General features: G+C 51.5%; 3 non-coding genes across 3 annotated transcripts; all 3 read right to left on the bottom strand.

The window, feature by feature from the left end:
- Positions 1-4,730: 4,730 nt before the first annotated feature.
- TRNAS-AGA (transfer RNA serine (anticodon AGA)) lies at positions 4,731-4,811 on the bottom strand. Its single transcript has one exon. It is a non-coding gene; the product is annotated as a tRNA-Ser (tRNA).
- A 295-nt stretch (positions 4,812-5,106) lies between these two features.
- On the bottom strand, positions 5,107-5,178 carry TRNAH-GUG (transfer RNA histidin (anticodon GUG)). The gene has a single exon. It is a non-coding gene; the product is annotated as a tRNA-His (tRNA).
- A 15,998-nt stretch (positions 5,179-21,176) lies between these two features.
- TRNAS-AGA (transfer RNA serine (anticodon AGA)) lies at positions 21,177-21,258 on the bottom strand. Its single transcript has one exon. It is a non-coding gene; the product is annotated as a tRNA-Ser (tRNA).
- Between the last annotated feature and the right edge of the window lie 716 nt (positions 21,259-21,974).

Raw genomic sequence — 21,974 nt, 5'->3', positions numbered from 1 at the left:
CACGGATTACAAGAAAGGGGGGTAATTTCCCTCCAGATTACTAGGGGCAGGGTACGCCCAGACACCCTTCCAAGGCTGGTGGCTCTCTGCCATGGGGACCAGATAGGCTATGCCTGGGAAACACCTCCCTAGGCCACCCGGGGCTTACTTCCTCCAGGCCAACTGCATGTCAAATTGCCCAGGACGGGCTCCACGGGTCCCGGCAGTCCTCCCCCGGGCGTCCGGGGCTCCCTTCCCCAGGCCGACGGCAGGTCAGAGTGCCCAGGACGGGCTCCATGGGTCCCGGGCAGTCCTCCCCCGGATGTCCGGCGCTCCCTTCTCCAGGCCGACGGCAGGTCAAAGTGCCCAGGACGGGCTCCACGGGTCCCGGCCAGTCCTCCCCTGGGTGACCAGGGCACCCATCTCCAGGAGGCCAAAGGCATTGGCAAAGCACCCGGGAAGGGCTCCATGGGTCCCGGGCAGACCTCCCCCGGGCCTCCGGGGTACCATCCCCATGAGGCCAACGGCATTGGCAGAGTACCCAGGACAGGCTCCATGCGTCCCGGGCAGTTGTTCCCCGGGTCTCCAGGCCAAGGGCATGGGCAGAGTGCCCGAGTCGGGCTCCATGGTTTTCTTGGTAGTCCTCCCCTGGGCGTCCGTGGCTCCAGGCCGGCGGCATGTCAAAGTGCCCAGGACGGGCTCCATGCGCCCCGGGCAGTCGTCCCCCGGGTGTCTGGGTCTACAGGCCAACGGCATAAGCGAGTGCCCAGGACGGGCACCATGCGTCCCGGGCAGACGTCCCCCTGGACTACAGGCAAACGGCATGGGCAGAGTGCCCGGGTCGGGCTCCATGGTTTTCACGGTAGTCCTCCTCCGGGGGACCTTGGCTCCAGGCCGATGGCATGTCAAAGTGCCCATGACGGGCTCCATGCGTCCCGGGCAGTCGCCCCCCCCGGGGCGTCCGGGTCTCCAGGCCAACAGCATGGGCAGAGTGCCTGGGTCGGGCTCCATGGTTTTTACGGTAGACCTCTCCCGGGCGTCCGTGGCTCCAGGCCGACGTCATGTCAAAGTGCCCAGGACGGGCTCCATGCGTCCCGGGCAGTCGTCCCCCGGGGCCTCCGGTTCTCCAGGCCAACGGCATAAGCGAGTGCCCAGGTCGGGCTCCATGGTTTTCACGGTAGTCCTCCCCGGGCGTCCGTGGCTCCAGGCCGGCGGCATGTAAAATGTAAATTGATACTTGTATAGCGCACTACTCATCCGCAAGGGTCTCAAGGCGCTTGTATGAATACCACTGTGTAACCCATCCTGGCTTTCTCTGTGAGGTGTCCACTCCTGGGCACCCCAAAGTTGGAGGCCAGGCATCCTTAGCGTTGTGGAGAATAAGCAAGCTATTGCCCAGAGTTGCAGAGTGGGACTCTATCATAGTAATAGGCACCGAGGCGAGAATTATCAGCTCCGTGGAATTTTGAGCCCAAGTCCCACCGAGGCGGGGAATTGAACCCTGGTCCCGGGCTAGACCTCTGCATCAGGGTCTGCCGCTCTAACCATTGAGCCACACTTTTCCACTGCATGGCCGAGTGACCAGGACGGGCTCCATGGTTTTCCTGGTATTCTTCCCCTGGGTGTCCATGGCTCCAGGCCGACGGCATGGCTGATTGCCCCGGACGGGCTCCATGGTTTTAACAGTAGTCCTCCCCCGGGCATCCGGGGCTCCAGTCCGATGGCATGGCCGAGTGCCCGGGTTGGGCTCCATGGTTTTCACGGTAGTCCTCCGCCGGGCAACCGTGGCTCCAGGACGACGGACAGTTGTCCCCGGGTCTCCAGGCCAACGGCATGGGCAGAGTGCCCGGGTCGGACTCCATGGTTTTCACGGTAGTCCTCCCCTGGGCGTCTGTGGCTCCAGGCCGACGGCATGTCAAAGTGCCCAGGACAGGCTCCATGCATCCCGGGCAGTCGTCCCCCGTGCGTCCGGGTCTCCAGGCCAACGGCATAAGCGAGTGCCCAGGTCGGGCTTCATGGTTTTCACGGTAGTCCTCCCCGGGCGTCCGTGGCTCCAGGCCGGCGGCATGTAAAATGTAAATTTATCATTGGAATAGGCACCGAGGCGAGAATTATCGGGTCCGTGGAATTTTGAGCCCAAGACCCGCCGAGGCGAGGAATTGAACCCTGGTCCCGTGCTAAACCTCTGCATCAGGGTCTGCCGCTCTAACCTTTGAGCCACACTTCTCCACTGCATGGCCGAGTGCCCGGGACGGGCTCCATGGTTTTCCCGGTATTCTTCCCCTGGGTGTCCATCGCTGGAGGCCGATGGCATGGCCGATTGCCCCGGACGGGCTCCATGGTTTTAACAGTAGTCCTCCCCTGGGCGTCCGGGGCTCCAGTCCGATGGCATGGCCGAGTGCCCGGGTTGGGCTCCATGGTTTTTGCAGTAGTCCTTCCCCGGGCATCCGTGGCTCCAGGCCGACGGCATGTCAAAGTGTCCAGGACGGGCTCCATGCATCCCGGGCAGTCGTCCCCCCCCGTGCGTCCGGGTCTCCAGGCCAACGGCATAAGCGAGTGCCCAGGTCGGGCTCCATGGTTTTCACGGTAGTCCTCCCCGGGCGTCCGTGGCTCCAGGCCGGCGGCATGTAAAATGTAAATTTATCATTGGAATAGGCACCGAGGCGAGAATTATCAGGTCCATGGAATTTTGAGCCCAAGACCCACCGAGGCGAGGAATTGAACCCTGGTCCCGTGCTAAACCTCTGCATCAGGGTCTGCCGCTCAAACCATTGAGCCACACTTCTCCACTGCATGGCCGAGTGCCCGGGACGGGCTCCATGGTTTTGCCGGTATTCTTCTCCTGGGTGTCCATTGCTGGAGGCCGATGGCATGGCCGATTGCCCCGGACGGGCTCCATGGTTTTAACAGTAGTCCTCCCCGGGCGTCCGGGGCTCCAGTCCGATGGCATGGCCGAGTGCCCTCCTGTCCCACTGCCGAAGGCCTGGGACGAGGTTCCGTTGTGCCCGGGGAGACTCCCGTGGCTTGGCTGGCTTCAGGAGCTCCGTCCGGGGCCCCTGAGGGCCCCGGGGAGGGCGGCCTCCCCACCCCGGCTCCGTCCTGGGTCCTGCCGCGTGGCAGGGTGCCCGTGACGGGGTCCGGAGGGCCCGGGGAGGCTTCCCCTGCACCTGTGGAGAATAATTTTGTGCATCTCAAATAGCGATTCAGTAAAAAATTGCAAAACTATCTTTTGATACATCTGGCCCATAATCATGTGTGTTTAAATAATTTGTCGTTAGATCGTTTAAATATTTTAAAGGATCTGTTTTTAATAGACATTTTACAAAAACAACTGGTACATTTGGTAATTCTGTAAAAGAAAAACCCAACTGCCGTGACATTGCCAACCACAATGCCGTGACTCGGATTCAAACCGAGGTTGCTGCGGCCACAACGCAGAGTACTAACCACTATACGATCACGGCGAGCTACTTGGGCTCAATAACATACAGTGACATGGAGAATTTATAGTTCGGAACACTCAGGGAACTCCTGTGATCGGCTGAATGTGTTCATTGCTTCCTCATTCCTTATACAAAGGCTTTGTCTCCTCAGTGGTTTATAGGCTGAAACCGTTTCCTGGCCGCCTGCTTGTGAACTGCCAGGAGTCAAAGATCACACATACACTTGTGGGCCTGTGATGGGTCACCAATGCAGAGAAACACACCTGGCGCAGATCTTCTATTCTGTCTAGTAGACCTGCATCACCCTTGTACCTCCTCAAGCCATCTGTATGTGAAGCAAGAAAGAGTGAAGGAGCGGTCCATCTACACTTTTATAGGGAGGATGCTGCCGTGAGCTCCTCCCAGCTAATCACACAAACAGCAGTAAAGCAAGTTAACTACACAGTTAGGGGGGGACTGCATGGTTAGGTTTTTGAGGAATTATTGAGACTGACCTCAGTGACCCATGATCAGAGCTGTGGCTAATAACTGCGTGCCTAATTATAATGAAGCAAGCACCATGGCTCGTAGGGGCCCCACAACACGCTTTTCTTAGCTCATTGAATTAAAGTATAAACCTCTGCCATGTATGAGTGGTAAAGGCTTGTTAATTTGGTTGCTTTTCCAATTCACGTCTGCCAACAAGATGAAGGAACATTGGGGCATCAGAAGCTTTGGAAAGTAGCCACCAACCTCAGAGAAAGAGAGAAAGAGGCAAAAGGCAGTATGAGGTGTGGAGAAAACAGCAGCAGGTACAAGGAGCTCAAATGAGATTAATGGCGCCTAAATAGAGCACGTAAAGGAACAGTTACAAATCTAAGAAAAGGGAAAGAAAGACTAGGAAAAAAACACGGAAAGAGCCTGTAGATAAAATTCTCTTCCTGGGACAGCAGGCTAAGAGAAATTACACAGGGAGCAGTTAAGCTTGTAACACGGGGAGAATAGAAAAGAAAATGCAGTTTTATGAAGTGTGTTTGCCTAATCCAGCAATCACTTTTGTTTTATTTTTCTATTTGCTTCTTTTATTTGTAAAGTAAGTTTCAAGTGCATGAATGGCATGACTGCGAGAGCCAGGGTATAATAATTTGAAGTATTTGCACCAGCGCTAATGTAGGACGAGAGTTATAGCAAAGATATAAAAGGGGTAGCGATAATAAATATGTGAAAGGGCAATAGTGACACCAAAATAAGCCACCTATTTATAAAACTGACATGGAAGAAATTCTAAAGGTTAACTTCTGAAATTGTAGCCGATGTTAAAAAGTTTCTCGTTGTTGGCAGGATTCGAACCTGCGCGGGGGACCCCAATGGATTTCTAGTCCATCACCTTAACCACTCGGCCACAACAACTGACTGCAAGATTTGTGCAAATAATCTGCATGAAAGTTTTCAAGGTGTTCCACAGCAAATTCCTGATATTCTGCAATGCACTTTTTAAAAATAATGTTTTTTTCAGCAGGCACATTCTCTCCTAAAAACAAAAATAAGGCTACATCTTATAATCATGTGTGTTTAAATAATTTGTCGTTCGATCGTTTAAATATTTTAAAGGATCTGTTTTTAATAGACATTTTACAAAAACAACTGGTACATTTGGTAATTCTGTAAAAGAAAAACCCAACTGCCGTGACATTGCCAACCACAATGCCGTGACTCGGATTCGAACCGAGGTTGCTGCGGCCACAACGCAGAGTACTAACCACTATACGATCACGGCCAGCTACTTGGGCTCAATAACATACAGTGACATGGAGAATTTATAGTTCGGAACACTCAGGGAACTCCTGTGATCGGCTGAATGTGTTCATTGCTTCCTCATTCCTTATACAAAGGCTTTGTCTCCTCAGTGGTTGATAGGCTGAAACCGTTTCCTGGCCGCCTGCTTGTGAACTGCCAGGAGTCAAAGATCACACATACACTTGTGGGCCTGTGATGGGACACCAATGCAGAGAAACACACCTGGCGCAGATCTTCTATTCTGTCTAGTAGACCTGCATCACCCTTGTACCTCCTCAAGCCATCTGTATGTGAAGCAAGAAAGAGTTAAGGAGCGGTCCATCTACACTTTTATAGGGAGGATGCTGCCGTGAGCTCCTCCCAGCTAATCACACTAACAGCAGTAAAGCAAGATAACTACACAGTTAGGGGGGACTGCATGGTTAGGTTTTTGAGGAATTATTGAAACTGACCTCAGTGACCCGTGATCAGAGCTGTGGCTAATGACTGCGTGCCTAATTATGATGAAGCAAGCACCATGGCTCGTAGGGGCCCCACAACACGCTTTTCTTAGCTCATTGAATTAAAGTATAAACCTCTGCCAGGTATGAGTGGTAAAGGCTTGTTAATTTGGTTGCTTTTCCAATTCACGTCTGACAACAAGATGAAGGAACATTGGGGCATCAGAAGCTTTGGAACGTAGCCACCAACCTCAGAGAAAGAGAGAAAGAGGGAAAAGGCAGTATGAGGTATGGAGAAAACAGCAGCAGGTACAAGGAGCTCAAATGAGATTAATGGCGCCTAAATAGAGCACGTAAAGGAACAGTTACAAATCTAAGAAAAGGGAAAGAAAGACTAGGAAAAAAACACAGAAAGAGCCGGTAGATAAAATTATCTTCCTGGGACAGCAGGCTAAGAGAAATTACACAGGGAGCAGTTAAGCTTGTAACACGGGGAGAATAGAAAAGAAAATGCAGTTTTATGAAGTGTGTTTGCCTAATCCAGCAAGCACTTTTGTTTTATTTTTCTATTTGCTTCTTTTATTGGTAAAGTAAGTTTCAAGTGCATGAATGGTATGACTGAGAGAGCCAGGGTATAATAATTTGAAGTGTTTGCACCAGCGCTAATGTAGGACGAGAGTTATAGCAAAGATATCAAAGGGGTAGCGATAATAAATATGTGAAAGGGCAATAGTGACACCAAAATACACCACCTATTTATAAAACTGACATGGAAGAAATTCTAAAGGTTAAGTTCTGAAATTGTAGCCGATGTTATATGGCCGGGATGCCCGCCACCCCCTCCCAACACGTTTCCCCAAGAATGGGAAGTCGGACAATAGTTGAACTTTTGGAAGGCGGGAGGGAGTCACCCTCCCGGCCGTATTTATTAAAATATGAAACAAAATTTAAAACATTAAATAAAAGTTTCATCATTATGCATAATGTACAATTTGTCATTTATTACATTTCGATGCAGTCATGTACTTTTGGCTAACATCCTGAAAATGCATACACTCTAACTCAAATTGTACATCGTAGCATTAAGGGCCAACGGCAAGGTCTTAACCGGTGTCAGATCCCTACTACCAGACTCCCGCCCTCACGGTGTGAGCGGCGCATGCGCAGAGGACTGTACCCTCATTGCCAACTGTAACTTCCCTTGTCGTGGTGGGGGCCCCCTTTCTACTCGACGCCATCTTAAGGGTCGTCCGAGTTCCCGTATGAGGTCTCTGTAGGAAGGACAGCGTGGACTCTCCCCCCATCCCCACACTCTCTATCCGCCGTCGCGGATATCCGGCCCCGGGAAATTAGTAGGAGGGGCATTTAACCGCCTCCCCCCCTGGGAGGGGCCCATGGCCATCTCCCCCTAGGCGCCCCATCCTTAGTGTGTGCCGCCTCCCGGTGGAAGGGGCCAATGGCCGTCTTCCCCCGGGCGCTCCCATCCATTATGGGTGGCGCCCCACTCTAGGGACCTTGAAATTACTGCTCACCGATCATGACCTTACCGCCCGACAAATAAATACGACAGTTGTTTACCTACTAAGGAAAGAAAAACTCGACATCATCCTACTGTGCCATCAATTGCTCTTTCCTGCAAGTAGACATCTCTGCAAAAGGTCAATCTTTATTCTCAACATTCCTTCATTCTTTCTATCAAGGAAAAAAGGCCTATACTTCCATCTCTCTGCAAGACTTTATTTCTCCAAACATTTGCCATAAGGGGCTGGTGGGTGGGTCAAAATTGCTGCTTGTTCCGTCGAGGGCTCACGGTCAACGAGTGGTGCAGCCTTCCGATCCGAGGAACAAGAGGACGCTCCTCTGGATTCCCGCTCCTTTATTCTTCTGCGGGAGGGCGTGTACCCGTCCCCGGTACGCCTACGGGGCGTGGTCGTCTTCCGTTGAGGTGTCTAGGACAACCCCTCTTGGGCGGGGGAAGGCGCACCCCGGCTACGCCGCTTCGGGCATACCAGCCGGGCTACGCCCACCCCGCCCAAAATGGTTTCCCGGGAGGTTCGGGGCACCCATCCATACGTTCGGGGGGACCGAGTGGTCGCCCCTTTCCATATGGCCGGGATGCCCGCCACCCCCTCCCAACACGTTTCCCCAAGAATGGGAAGTCGGACAATAGTTGAACTTTTGGAAGGCGGGAGGGAGTCACCCTCCCGGCCGTATTTATTAAAATATGAAACAAAATTTAAAACAATAAATAAAAGTTTCATCATTATGCATAATGTACAATTTGTCATTTATTACATTTCGATGCAGTCATGTACTTTTGGCTAACATCCTGAAAATGCATACACTCTAACTCAAATTGTACATCCTAGCATTAAGGGCCAACGGCAAGGTCTTAACCGGTGTCAGATCCCTACTACAAGACTCCCGCCCTCACGGTGTGAGCGGCGCATGCGCAGAGGACTGTACCCTCATTGCCAACTGTAACTTCCCTTGTCGTGGTGGGGGCCCCCTTTCTACTCGACGCCATCTTAAGGGCTTAAGGGTCGTCCGAGTTCCCGTATGAGGTCTCTGTAGGAAGGACAGCGTGGACTCTTCCCCCATCCCCACACTCTCTATCCGCCGTCGCGGATATCCGGCTCCGGGAAATTAGTAGGGGCCCATGGCCATCTCCCACTAGGCGCCCCATCCTTAGTGGGTGCCGCCTCCCCGTGGAAGGGGCCAATGGCCGTCTTCCCCCGGGCGCTCCCATCCATTGTGGGTGGCGCCCCACTCTAGGGACCTTGAAATTACTGCTCACCGATCATGACCTTACCGCCACAGACCGGATAGTTGACCGACTATCCGGTCCCCCCAAATCCTCCTAAAGGTCATGCTTCCTCAAACCCCTTAGCCATGCTACGAAGTCTCCTATGAGTAAGTCATTCCCCTCCCTGGACAGGTGAACCCCATCGTTCAGATACATTTGATCACCCCGAATACACCCATGAGGAATGTTATGCAACTGCGCAGAACGGAACAATCTACCTATTTTATTATTGACCCGTTTAACTGAATGGTTCAGTGCTGACACCGAAAGGCCCCCCTGCCACATCTTCCTAGGAATCATGTGGGACCAGGCAATCGTACACCCCGAGACTCTTATAGCCAACCAGCTAACCGCTGACAAAATTCGTTCAAGTAACACTCGTCTACCCAGTGTCACCAAGTCGTTGCCTCCCAGGTGTACTATGACTACAGACGGCGGTGACCTATACCGCCCTAGAAGCCCCTCGAAAAATTATTCAAAGTGGTCAAAAACGAGCCCACCCTTCCCATGGAAGGACACTCTGAACCCGTATTCCCCAGGTGCGTGAATCGTGTCACCTTCCTTGAATACGTCGCCGGCGCGCCTCACGTATGAGTGGCCCACGACCCATACCATCCTCTCTCCAGTCGGTGGCCTCTGACCGCTGGTCTCCTGGTGCTGGGTCGACCTCAAATTCCGCCCCGCGTGGCAGGCTCGCGAAACTGTAAAGTAAACAAAGACAGAAAACGTGAGTGCATGTCAATTGATCACTCACAACATGTGCAATCGCACATACCTCTTGAAGCAATTCGAGGACCAACGGCCCAATTGTTTCACTTCCTCAGCACTCTGACCCCTGGCTGTAGCCTCAGTAGCAGCCCCTATCCGAAAGGAGTGGGTCCCAAAATCGCACGGGTCCATGCCCGCGTCAGCGATTGACAGTGCTAGCACCCTCTGAAACTGAAATCTCGTCAGAGGAGTGCCATCCTTGTGTCGGAGCAAGCTCCCCCCCATGCGGCCGCCCTTAGCGCCAAATAGTCTTCCACACATTTCAACTGGCAGATGGGGGACCCACACTGGCGCTGTACGACCACACTGTTTCCCATAGCCCACTGGTCAGTCTTGGACCTGGCTATCACGATCACCATCGAATCACCCCTTATTTGGATGTGATCCCTGCACAAGCCTCCCTCCATATCTCTCTTGTTCCTTGCGACAAGTTCGCTCACCCTCATAGCCCCATGGAATGCCAATGTGAACGCTGCCCGGAACAGAACTTCTTCAAAATGGGAGGAACACGTCTCATCCAGCTTTGCTAAAAGCAGAGACAGTCTGTCTAAGCCAATCGGGTGCCTCGTATCTTGCTTGCAACCCTCAAGGCGCTGCCAGCCGTGAAGGGCTTTTTTCACCAAAAAGGAACCTGTAGGGTCTTTTATGCCGTGTACCTGGGCCATGAATGAAATGGCCGCCCTATGCCTACTGGCCGTTGCCGCTGATCGGCCCTCTCTGTGCAGCGCTACCAAGTACCCCAGGAAGGATTCCTCCTCACCCCATTTCTGACTCTCTGTGGGACCCAAATATGTGCAAGAGGAACAAAACGCTCCTTCGTATGCTTTCCTTGTCCTGGGAGCTAAACTCGCTGCCACGAGGTCTTGTAATCCGGGGCACCGATTAGCCATATTGTTTCGGGGAATGGTGCTGCCTCTAGGTCCGCTGTGGGTAGATAACCCCTGAATGCCTGCATATGTGAACGAGAGAGTGCATCAGCCGCATGATTCAGTACACCTGGCACATGTTTCGCCCTGAACTGTACATTCAATCTCATGCAAAGCAGCACAATTTCTTTCAACAATCTCAAGATCAATTTGCAGCGTGCTGCCTGTTGGTTAATGCACTCGACAACAGTCATATTATCAGACCAAAACACCACTGAGCGGTCCCTGAAGTCGTCAGACCATGTCATCAGAGCAACCCAGATGGGGAATAACTCCAGGAAACCAATGTTACTTGTGAGACCGTTGGAGTGCCACCATGTTGGCCATGTTTGTGCCGACCATCGATTACCTAAGATGGCGCCAAAACCCACGCTCCCTGCTGAGTCGGTCCATAGACCTAGTTCATCTGAAGATTCCGGCGGGGAGTTCCACACGACTCGACCGTTGAAGTCCGCCAGAAATGCCATCCAAATACGCATATCCTGGCGAACCTCCCCTGACAGTCTCGTACGGTGGTGACCCTCTTTGAGACCTACCATAGCTTGCGCGATAGAGCGTGAAAAGGGGCGGACCATAGGCATCACCCTCAATGCAAAATTAAGCTGACCCACTGTAGGAAGGTTGATCCCTGACTATGGTTGCCCCCAACTTTTTGCCTGGTGTTTTGCTGGTTTTCTGACTTAGTTGACCTGGGGCCCTGCTATTCAGGACCCCAGGCCTACTGCTCTCTCTGTAAAATGGATTCCATGTACCTTAGGTACATATCTAAATTGGATACTGAGTCACCTTATCAGTCCCTGTACAGAGTACCTTAGGTACCCAGGGCATAGGTGTACCCAGGGCCTACCAGGGGCTGCAGCATGTATTATGCCACCCCTGGATGGCCATCCAAATCTGACACAACTGGCTGCTTGACAGCTGGGGCAAGGTGGTGTAATCACCCTTTGCTTTAGATATAGTATACCTATATCTAACCCTAAAAATGGACACACAGATCTCCTATCAGTCACTCCTATGGCAGGCCTTAACAATCCTGAAGGCAGAGTGCTTGGAATCGTGTGAGATGGTGCTCTGGCATGAGCTGAGCCTGTCTGCGGCTTTCGGGATCCATCCCTTAGCCGTTTCCATGATATCGCATACCATATACTCTTAAGTGCATTATAATCCTCGCGGTTATGTGCCAACTCTGGTATCGCTTTATCAAAACATGTCGAGTAAGGTGTCATACGAATTGGAATACTAACCCCTCGCCAATTCTGGCGACGGGGTTAGCATTCCACCCTTCTAGAGGGACACGACATGTATGTAACCCCGGTTAAAGTCAGACAGAGCCTTAGCATCCACAAAATGGATGCTGCCACCGAGACACAAGTCTGCCCTCCTGCTGCTGGGAGTCCTCCCAGAGCAGGAGATAAGGACAAAGGGTTTCCTGCCAGGGGCGGTGCCATCCTGGTGCCCACTTAATCACTGGCTAGTGATTCAAGAACTTGGTCCCCTCTGCTTTCAGGTTTTCTTCTTCCTTGATCCAGGCTTGGATCCATCGAACTTTTCTTCACTGGTCGCCTGCCAGCAACTTCTTCCTTCCAGGCTCCTGGTCCGGCAACGAGATCCCCGACGTCTTTTCAGACCTATGCAGCTGCAGCCCCTGGGCTAGGTAACTTCGGCACTTCGGTGTCCCAGCATAGCCTCACTATCCTAGGGTCAGGATCCACTGTTGTTTTCTTCCTACCAGGTCGGGTTCGCCCGTGAACACTAACTTTGCCTTTACTAGCCTCCATAGACTTTGTCCCGCATCCCGCGTGAGAGTGCACACTCTGCACCCGAGTCCCCTGGGTCTCCTAGTAGTAATCTAACGATTCCCTAGTCAAGTCCTAGCGATTCCAAAGCCTATTAGAACTGTTACTTACCTGCTAGTAATTCGCATTCCACTTTTAAAGTATATGGTTTTTCGTGCCCCTCGGGCATTTGTGTATAACGTGCTAACTTAAGTATTTTCGTAAGAGTTTTGTTGTGTGCCTAGCACCCTGTCCTCATAAAGAGTACAGGGTTGTTGTGATTCTAATAAATACACTGGTTATTTTCATAACACTTGTGCGGTGTCCTTTCACTGGGTGTTCAAGGGGTAATGTGATGGTAAAACAGCTGGCTTAACACGCCCTCGAGAGTCTTAGCCTTAGACTGCTCGTATCCATGCTACTAGGATAGCTGGTCTATAAGGTTGACTTACAACCAATCATCAATAAGGGTTGTTTGGACTGATATATAGTGATCACTAGAATAGTGAACACTGCACATCAGGCCAACTTCTCACATTGGTGAGCAGCGGTTGGGATTTGAGCTTGCTGTTGTTTTACCACACATGCCCTAAGAATATCTTGTGAAAGATCACATAAGTACTAAAGGTACATATAACTTAGCTTAGAATACTCTGAGTTCTACTGAACCAGCTGTTGTAGCTCCTAGGGCCTAGCACACCCTAAACTACAACTCTAGCAAGGGATCAGTAGGCAAACATATAGTGTAGGTAAGTGCACCACTTACACCTCACTAGAAAAGCATGTCGACTCAGGGGGACTCTACTGAGACTCCCCTGGTCAGTGTTGACCCTCCACAGGTCACTTCAAGATATGCAGCTCTCAGTTTTCAGGAGATGAGACAAATCTGTGTCTCCAGGAAACTGAAGCAGGGGTCTAACCCCACCACTCCCTTTCTGATAGGTCTCTTAGAGACATATGATGCCAGAAAGCTTTCTCAGTTACATGAGAACATGCCAGCCTTAGAGGGAACCTCTGGGGATCCAGATCTCCCCAACACTGATTCAGCAGTTGAGGAGGAGGATCAGGAGGTACTCTCTGGGGATGAGGTAGACAAGGGTCTTGAGGTAGTCAGAAGGCTAACTAGGACCAACTTAGACTTACTTGGGCTAGGATCTGGGGGACCCCCAGTACTAACCCGAAGTGGGCCTAACCTTGGAGTTAGGAGAGATAGATCTCTTTCTAGGGACTCCAATAGATCTCTGCACTCTAATGCCTCTTCTCAGGGGAGAAGGAATCCTCCACAGAGGAGATTTACTTCCCCTCAGAGAAGGGAGCATGAGGCTAGGATGAGACAAGCTGAACTGAGGATTGAAAGGGAAGAAATTGCCCTGGCCAAAGAGAAGCTTGCCCTGGCAAGAGAGCAGCAGATGAGTGGGCTAGCTCCCACTGGTGGCAGCAATCTCCCAAGAGATAGAGAGAAGGGTTTAGATACTAAACACCTGACTAAAATAGTGCCCCCCTTTAAGCAAGGGGATGACATCCAGAAATGGATGGCTGCTTTGGAGAGGGCCTGCACTGTGCAGGGCATTCCCCAGAGTCAGTGGGCAGCTATACTGTGGCTCTCCTTTGATGGCAAAGGTAGAGATAAGCTCCTCACTACTAGAGTTGAGGATGCTAACAATTACCAGGTCCTGAAAAATGCACTGGTTGATGGGTTTGGTTTAACCACTGAGCAGTACAGGTTGCTGTTCAGAGACACCCAGAAAACTCAGTCTCAGGACTGGTCTGACTTTGTTGATTGTGCCACTAAGGCTCTGGAAGGCTGGCTACTGGGTAGTAAGGTTACTGATTTCAAGGGATTGTATAATCTAATTATGAGAGAGCAAGTCTTAAATAATTGTCAGAACCAGTTATTACACCAGCACCTGGTAGACTCTGATCTGACCTCTCCACAAGAATTGGGTAAGAGGGCAGACAAATGGGTCAGAACCAGGATTAGGCCCAAGAACCAAGGTGGTGACCAGAAAAAGGAATCAACCAAGCCTCAAGAAAAGGGTGGGAATAAATCTACAGATCAAACCACATCAGGGCCCCAAAAATCCTCTGAGGGGGGTGGGTCCCAAAATCCTTCCAACAACCAGAAGAAACCTTATTGTCATCCCTGTAAACAGGTGGGTCATTTAAAAACTGACAGCAGTTGCCCAAAGAATAACAATAAGGAAAACATACCCCCAAGTAACATTCCCAAACCTCGTGTTACTACTAGTAGTAATCCCCCAGGTGGTGGGAGTGCCCCCAAGAATTTGGGTGCATTTACTTTGGGAGTTCCTGGGGACTCTGGCCTAACCAGGTCCCCAAACTTAGATACTCTTGTCTGTGAGACTGGCATGGGGTTTGCCAACTTCACAACTTGTCCCAACACTTTGGGCAAGTACAGACAGGAGCCCCTCATCAATGGTATAAAAGTTGAGGCCTATAGAGACACAGGGGCTAGCATCACTATGGTGACTGAGAGTCTAGTCCCCTCAAGGCAACTTTTACCTGGTGCCACATACCAGGTGACCAATATTGATGGAGTACAGAGAGATCATCCCATGGCAGTGGTCAATCTCAGCTGGGGAGGTGTCACTGGCCACAAGAGAGTGGCAGTGTCACCAAACTTGCCTGTAGATTGCCTACTGGGGAATGATTTAGAGCTCTCAGCCTGGGCTGAAGTTGAACAAGAAACCCATTCTAAAATGGTAAACACCCATGGTAAGGTTAGTGGGGCAGTGATAGCCACAGCCCCAGTCCAAGATGTCCTCCCTGAACAGGTCAGGAGGGTTGTGCCAGTCACAACCCAATCTCAGACAACTTCCTTCCCAGAACAGGTTGTCAAGGCTGTGATGGTCACAGCCCACACCCAAACTGAGCCCCCTCCTGAAAAGGTTGGGAGAGTTGTGATGGCCACAGCTCAAACTCAGACAGATGACAGTGTTGTGAAGCCTGAAACTATGGATCACTCCACTCAGACAGAGAGTATTGAGGAGGAAGAGAAATCTCCCTCCCACCAGACTTTAGGAAAGGATCAGCCTCCTCAGGGAACTGATCTGACCCCTTGTGAAGAAACTGCCACAGAGGTAGTCAGGCCTAGCCTGGCAGAACCCCTGATGTCAGTGGACCCTTCCAAGGTGGGACCCAGTCTGGAGCAGGTAACCTGCCCCTCTCTACCCTGCCTCAGTCAGCCCAGGGCTGTAGAGGTCAGGGAGGCCAGTGTTGGACCCCAAAGGGCCCCCTGTCCAAAAGAATTCCCCAATCAACAGATTAAGGGCACTGAAGCTAGTAGTCCTAGCCAAGTGAAAATAAAACATACTCCTGAGGGATCCCCCTTAAAATTAGTTAGGGACCTCCCCCAGATGGACACTGTTGGGCACAGCCAAACTTGGGACCTGAGGGCCCCAGACCTGACCTGTCCCTCCAGTAAGCCAAACAGAGGGACCCAACCTCCAGCTGTAGGTAGCCAGAGGTTAACCCTGAGAGCCCAAAACAACTCAGTCTTGGAAAGAAAGGCCTCTATGGTGGAAAATGATTGGAGGAAGCTGAGCCCAAAATCAGTGGGGCCTCACTTCAGTACTCCATTTCAGCACCAGCCTTTTTCTTTGACAAAACACACCACAGGTAGAGATTCCCTATGGTGGAGACCCTCAGACACCCTTAGGGTGAGGGATTGCTTAGTGGACCATGACATAGGGGGTAACCATGCCAGTGCTGGTACTTCCTTAAATGGCCACTTAGGCAATATAGGCTTACCTGGACAAGGATAGCCTTATCTCCTTTCGTTTGGGGGGGGGTTATGTAGGAAGGTTGATCCCTGACTATGGTTGCCCCCAACTTTTTGCCTGGTGTTTTGCTGGTTTTCTGACTTAGTTGACCTGGGGCCCTGCTATTCAGGACCCCAGGCCTACTGCTCTCTCTGTAAAATGGATTCCATGTACCTTAGGTACATATCTAAATTGGATACTGAGTCACCTTATCAGTCCCTGTACAGAGTACCTTAGGTACCCAGGGCATAGGTGTACCCAGGGCCTACCAGGGGCTGCAGCATGTATTATGCCACCCCTGGATGGCCATCCAAATCTGACACAACTGGCTGCTTGACAGCTGGGGCAAGGTGGTGTAATCACCCTTTGCTTTAGATATAGTATACCTATATCTAACCCTAAAAATGGACACACAGATCTCCTATCAGTCACTCCTATGGCAGGCCTTAACAATCCTGAAGGCAGAGTGCTTGGAATCGTGTGAGATGGTGCTCTGGCATGAGCTGAGCCTGTCTACGGCTTTCGGGATCCATCCCTTAGCCGTTTCCATGATATCGCATACCATATACTCTTAAGTGCATTATAATCCTCGCGGTTATGTGCCAACTCTGGTATCGCTTTATCAAAACATGTCGAGTAAGGTGTCATACGAATTGGAATACTAACCCCTCGCCAATTCTGGCGACGGGGTTAGCATTCCACCCTTCTAGAGGGACACGACATGTATGTAACCCCGGTTAAAGTCAGACAGAGCCTTAGCATCCACAAAATGGATGCTGCCACCGAGACACAAGTCTGCCCTCCTGCTGCTGGGAGTCCTCCCAGAGCAGGAGATAAGGACAAAGGGTTTCCTGCCAGGGGCGGTGCCAGCACCGTCCCAGACAGGGTTTTGTGTATTGTAGGTAGGCAGGGCTTTAGAGGAAGGTGACTGCACGTGGCACCCCGGTGCTCACTGTGCATAGGCTGGCTGGAACCAGTTCCAGGGTCACTCCAGACCCTGTGCTGGGGAAAAGCCCGCCAAGGAAGTGGGTGTAACCACCCCCCTCCTAGTCCCACCCATAGGGCAGGACTTAGTCGCGTGCCAGCCCCCTTTTACAGGATAAAGGTAGGAACTGGCCCCCTTCCAAATTAGATCATCTTTGAATCCTGAAACTACTTTCTGCGAAAGGAACTCAAGACTTCTTCCTAAGATTTCTCCCTTGTGACTAAGGAGTAGTCACCCTGCACCCGCAGGCACCATCTAAGAACACTGCGGTCTGCTGCAAGTCCTTCCTCCGGAATCCGACTGCCCAGCTCGACGAGAACCGGCTTCCCTGGCACCTCTGACCTCTACCTGCATCATCAGTCACGCTGAGATTCGTGGGTGTGACGAGACCTCAAGGGACCGGCCATCTTCAAGACTGCACGACTTCTTTCCAGCAAGCCCGCCGAGTGAATTCCTGGTGAGTGCTTTGGGGTCCGAGAAGCCCCCACCCTGAGCAGCTCCAGCACCGAAGAGCAGCCCCCCAGCATCTCCACGATCGGCGTGGGGCCCTTCTGCTTTTTGCTGCTCACCGCGTTGTTTGGCTACTAGCCCGCTGGCTTGTGGCCTTCCTGACGACGCCCGACGACATTTCTGCTGCTGGTCTGGTTGCTCCAGACTGGCCCTTGCTTCCCTCCATCGGAGAAGTACCCTGGACCCTCCTGGTCCACTCAAGACGCCATTTTAGGTCCACCGCGTGGGCCTTGCATTTGCCAAGACTTGTTGCCCAATCCTGGGTCCAGCGACGTCGACAGCAAGAACCTTCGTGGGACAGCTCGCACCTCCATCCTGGTCGCCGACAACGCCTCCTGGTCCGTGAGACTGCAGAGCCCAGCAGCGCCCACTCACCTGACTGCGGTGACTTCGCCCGGTGCCATCCTGGTGCCCACTTAATCACTGGCTAGTGATTCAAGAACTTGGTCCCCTCTGCTTTCAGGTTTTCTTCTTCCTTGATCCAGGCTTGGATCCATCAAACTTTTCTTCACTGGTCGCCTGCCAGCAACTTCTTCCTTCCAGGCTCCTGGTCCGGCAACGAGATCCCCGACGTCTTTTCAGACCTATGCAGCTGCAGCCCCTGGGCTAGGTAACTTCGGCACTTGGGTGTCCCAGCATAGCCTCACTATCCTAGGGTCAGGATCCACTGTCGTTTTCTTCCTACCAGGTCGGGTTCGCCCGTGAACACTAACTTTGCCTTTACTAGCCTCCATAGACTTTGTCCCGCATCCCGCGTGAGAGTGCACACTCTGCACCCGAGTCCCCTGGGTCTCCTAGTAGTAATCTAACGATTCCCTAGTCAAGTCCTAGCGATTCCAAAGCCTATTAGAACTGTTACTTACCTGCTAGTAATTCGCATTCCACTTTTAAAGTATATGGTTTTTCGTGCCCCTCGGGCATTTGTGTATAACGTGCTAACTTAAGTATTTTCGTAAGAGTTTTGTTGTGTGCCTAGCACCCTGTCCTCATAAAGAGTACAGGGTTGTTGTGATTCTAATAAATACACTGGTTATTTTCATAACACTTGTGTGGTGTCCTTTCACTGGGTGTTCAAGGGGTAATGTGATGGTAAAACAGCTGGCTTAACACGCCCTCGAGAGTCTTAGCCTTAGACTGCTCGTATCCATGCTACTAGGATAGCTGGTCTATAAGGTTGACTTACAACCAATCATCAATAAGGGTTGTTTGGACTGATATATAGTGATCACTAGAATAGTGAACACTGCACATCAGGCCAACTTCTCACACCCACTGTTTGTTGTAACTGGTGCAGGGACACTTTCTCCCCACTCAGGCATTGCATCAGGGAAGCCCGAAACTTGACCACTTTGTCCATTGGCAATCGGAAACACCCCTCCACAGAATCGAGTTCAATTCCCAGAAACTCCAGTGAAGTAGATGGTCCAACCATCTTACCTGGTGCCAATGGGACTCCAAATTCACTTATGAGGATGCAGAAATCATACAGCGCCTGCGCGCAGTTCGTATCACCGGCTGCCCCCAAAAACAGAAAGTCATCCAGATAATGCATAACATGTCTATGCCCTGTAGCCTCGGTGAATGCCCATTCTAAAAAACAGCTAAACATTTCAAAATACGCACAAGAAATTGAGCAACCCATGGGCATGCATTTATCCATGTAATAACTCCCCTGAAATGCAAAACCTAGCAGGCGCTGATCCTGCGGGTGCACCGGAAGCAACCGGAACGCTGATTCGATATCACATTTTGCCATCAGCGCCCCAGGGCCTAGGTGGTTCAACATGGCCAAGGCATCGTCGAACGATGCATATCGTACTGCACAAACTTCTGGGTCAATGGCATCATTCACCGAGGAACCCTTAGGAGCAGAAAGATTATGTATGAGTCTAAACTCCCCTGGGTCCTTCTTCGGGACAACCCCCAACGGGGAACAGATGAACTCAGCCACCGGCGGGCAACGAAAGGGCCCAGCCACTCGCCCTAAACTGACTTCTTTTGCTATATTCTTTTCTGCCACGCCTGGGTTGTGCTGTACCGATAACTGGTTTCTACAAAAGGAGTTCCCCCGAAAATCCCCCGCCGGGATGTGGAAGCCATGTAAGAATCCCTTCCTCAACACCCCAGCGGATACATGATCAGGGTATTTGTTTAACCAAGGAATCATAACCATGAGATCAACGGGTGTAGGCAATCGGTCACAAAACTCTACCTCACTCCTGTTTAGACCCGCCTTTACCCCCCGTCCCGCCAATTTTTGATCTACATGCACTTTCCGGGTGTGAGGAATTCCCACAGCCGGCACACACATGCTTAAACTTGCATGTCCCCTGTGGTCTGTTACAGTTGCCTCTATTGAAGCCCCAACAGACCCCCCCTTTTCCGCCATTCCCGGCAACTCTGGGCTGGTAGCCCCCCCCTGTGCCTGCTCGAAAGGGCACCCCGGGCTTTTGGCGGACCACTCCGGACCCGCTGCCGCCTGGCGAGGATGTACCTGTCGCCCCTGGCAGGAGCTGTTCGTGCCATGACACCGAGTCCAAACAATCCCAAGACAAAGAAGCATCAAATTCTTTTGCTTTACGCAATTTTATGTCATAGCCTTTCCATTCTTCCCCCTCATACATTGAATAGAAATCCATAATGCGATTCTGATAGCAAATCAAATCAGTCATAACCTCGGGTTTACGTTCCCCCATCACTGCGGTAAATATAGAGAAGGCCTTAACCCAGTTCGTCACTGTCTCGTCCACCCTGAACTCGGCCATCTTGGCGCGCCAGACACTCGGGTGCCACAAATCTTTCTGTGTTTTAGCATACTCCATCTCGCGATGGTCAGTTAACAATGAAAACATGTTGACATACTTGTCTCCCCATATTAACTCTTTCGTGGCCATGGGAATGTGCTGTGCAACCTTTTCCCGCCTTGAGGGTATTGAGCCCTCCCCCACCATCAGCAATGCGAGCTTACCCGGATCGGCCGTTGCTGCCGCCGTCTTTTCCTGACCAGCTGCTGGTACTCCAGGTGCCACCTGTGGGGGAACAAGAGGAACACTCGCCTTTGCGACATCTCTCGATTGCCGCAACTGCTTTATTAATACTCTGGCTTCCTCGGCCGGATCTCCCAGGGTCACTGTGCCCCCGACTTTTGTTTTGAGCCATGCCGTCAACTGTGCGGCCAATTCTGGGGGCATTTCATCATCCTCGGTCGAGGTGATCACCACCGGGATAGGCTGGCCTAAAACTGGTTCCTGAACCGGGTTACCAGCCGGTATGAGGGGGACGATGGAGGGTACCTCTGGGACCGGGACCCCCCCGAGACCGCCCTTTCTTTGACCCGCTTCCCTCTTAACCCGGGGACGACTCCCGGCAAGGCCGGGCCTATTACCTTTTTCGGCTGACCTGGGTCGTTCAATGCGGCCAATTGCTTCTTCACCTCCACTAGACCTCTCCCGAGCGATTGGACTTGTCCGAGCTTTCGGTCCATACAAGCCATCCGGTTCGACAACAGGCGTAACACCCTCTCCGTCTCGGAACCCTTTCCTGCTTTCTTGTTAGGCATGGTTTCGAGTCTTCCGCCCTTGGTCGATCCACGAGGTCCTGAACTCTGTGAGCCTTCGAAACTGAAAGAGAAAAACAAGATTAACAAGTTCAAAATTGCTGCTTGTTCCGTCGAGGGCTCACGGGCAACGAGTGGTGCAGCCTTCCGATCCGAGGAACAAGAGGACGCTCCTCTGGATTCCCGCTCCTTTATTCTTCTGCGGGAGGGCGTGTACCCGTCCCCGGTACGCCTACGGGGCGTGGTCGTCTTCCGTTGAGGTGTCTAGGACAACCCCTCTTGAGCGGGGGAAGGCGCGCCCCGGCTACGCCGCTTCGGGCATACCAGCCGGGCTACGCCCACCCCGCCCAAAATGGTTTCCCGGGAGGTTCGGGGCACCCATCCATACGTTCGGGGGGACCGAGTGGTCGCCCCTTTCCAAAAAGTTTCTCGTTGTTGGCAGGATTCAAACCTGCGCGGGGAGACCCCAATGGATTTCTAGTCCATCGCCTTAACCACTCGGTCACAACAACTGACCGTAAGTTTTGTGCAAATAATCTGTATGAAAGTTTTCAAGGTGTCCAACAGCAAATTCCTGGTATTCTGCAATGCACTTTTTAAAAATAATGTTTTTTTCAGCAGGCATATTTTCTCCTAAAAACAAAAATTGCATGAGTATATCTCTAGTTTGGAAAAGGATAGGCTTTCATGCATACTCTCATGTGGCACTCAAGTTTTTGGGACCCTATTGCACTCTGTTTTCGTGCTGCTTTTAGTCTATGGCCCATATTACAGAAGTCTACCATCTTTGAGTATTTGAGGCTCCTTTGTAAGTGCTTTATCTTTTTTACTTGAAGAGCTATATAATAAAGGGGTCAGGGAAAGATTGCATTTATGGAAGATAAAAGAAGGCACACTTGTCTCACCAAATGCCGTAGAGAAACCTGATGTTTTACTCGTGTTATCCTTAGTTTGTTTTTGTTAGACCTTGCATTCTTAAGGTGGCCTCAACCCTAGCTTATTGCTTTTCACCTACGCATTTTGCTGTATCTTTTTGTTGGCCTTAGGACTCTGATTACTTTATCGCTACTAATCAGTGCTGAAGTGCACGTGCTTCTTCCCTAATCATGTGTGTAATTGGAGTATACCTGACTGACAGATTTAATTTACTTGAAAGCCCCTTGTAAAGTGGTATACCATATACCCAGGGACTGATTGTGCCGCTCAAAGAAGTAGCATTTCAAACCTG

The sequence above is a fragment of the Lissotriton helveticus genome, chromosome 12 (assembly GCF_964261635.1).
Source record: "Lissotriton helveticus chromosome 12, aLisHel1.1, whole genome shotgun sequence".
Classification (NCBI taxonomy): Eukaryota; Metazoa; Chordata; class Amphibia; order Caudata; family Salamandridae; genus Lissotriton; species Lissotriton helveticus.
Note: the sequence above shows the minus strand (reverse complement) of the source record. Positions and strands in the feature narration are given on the sequence as shown.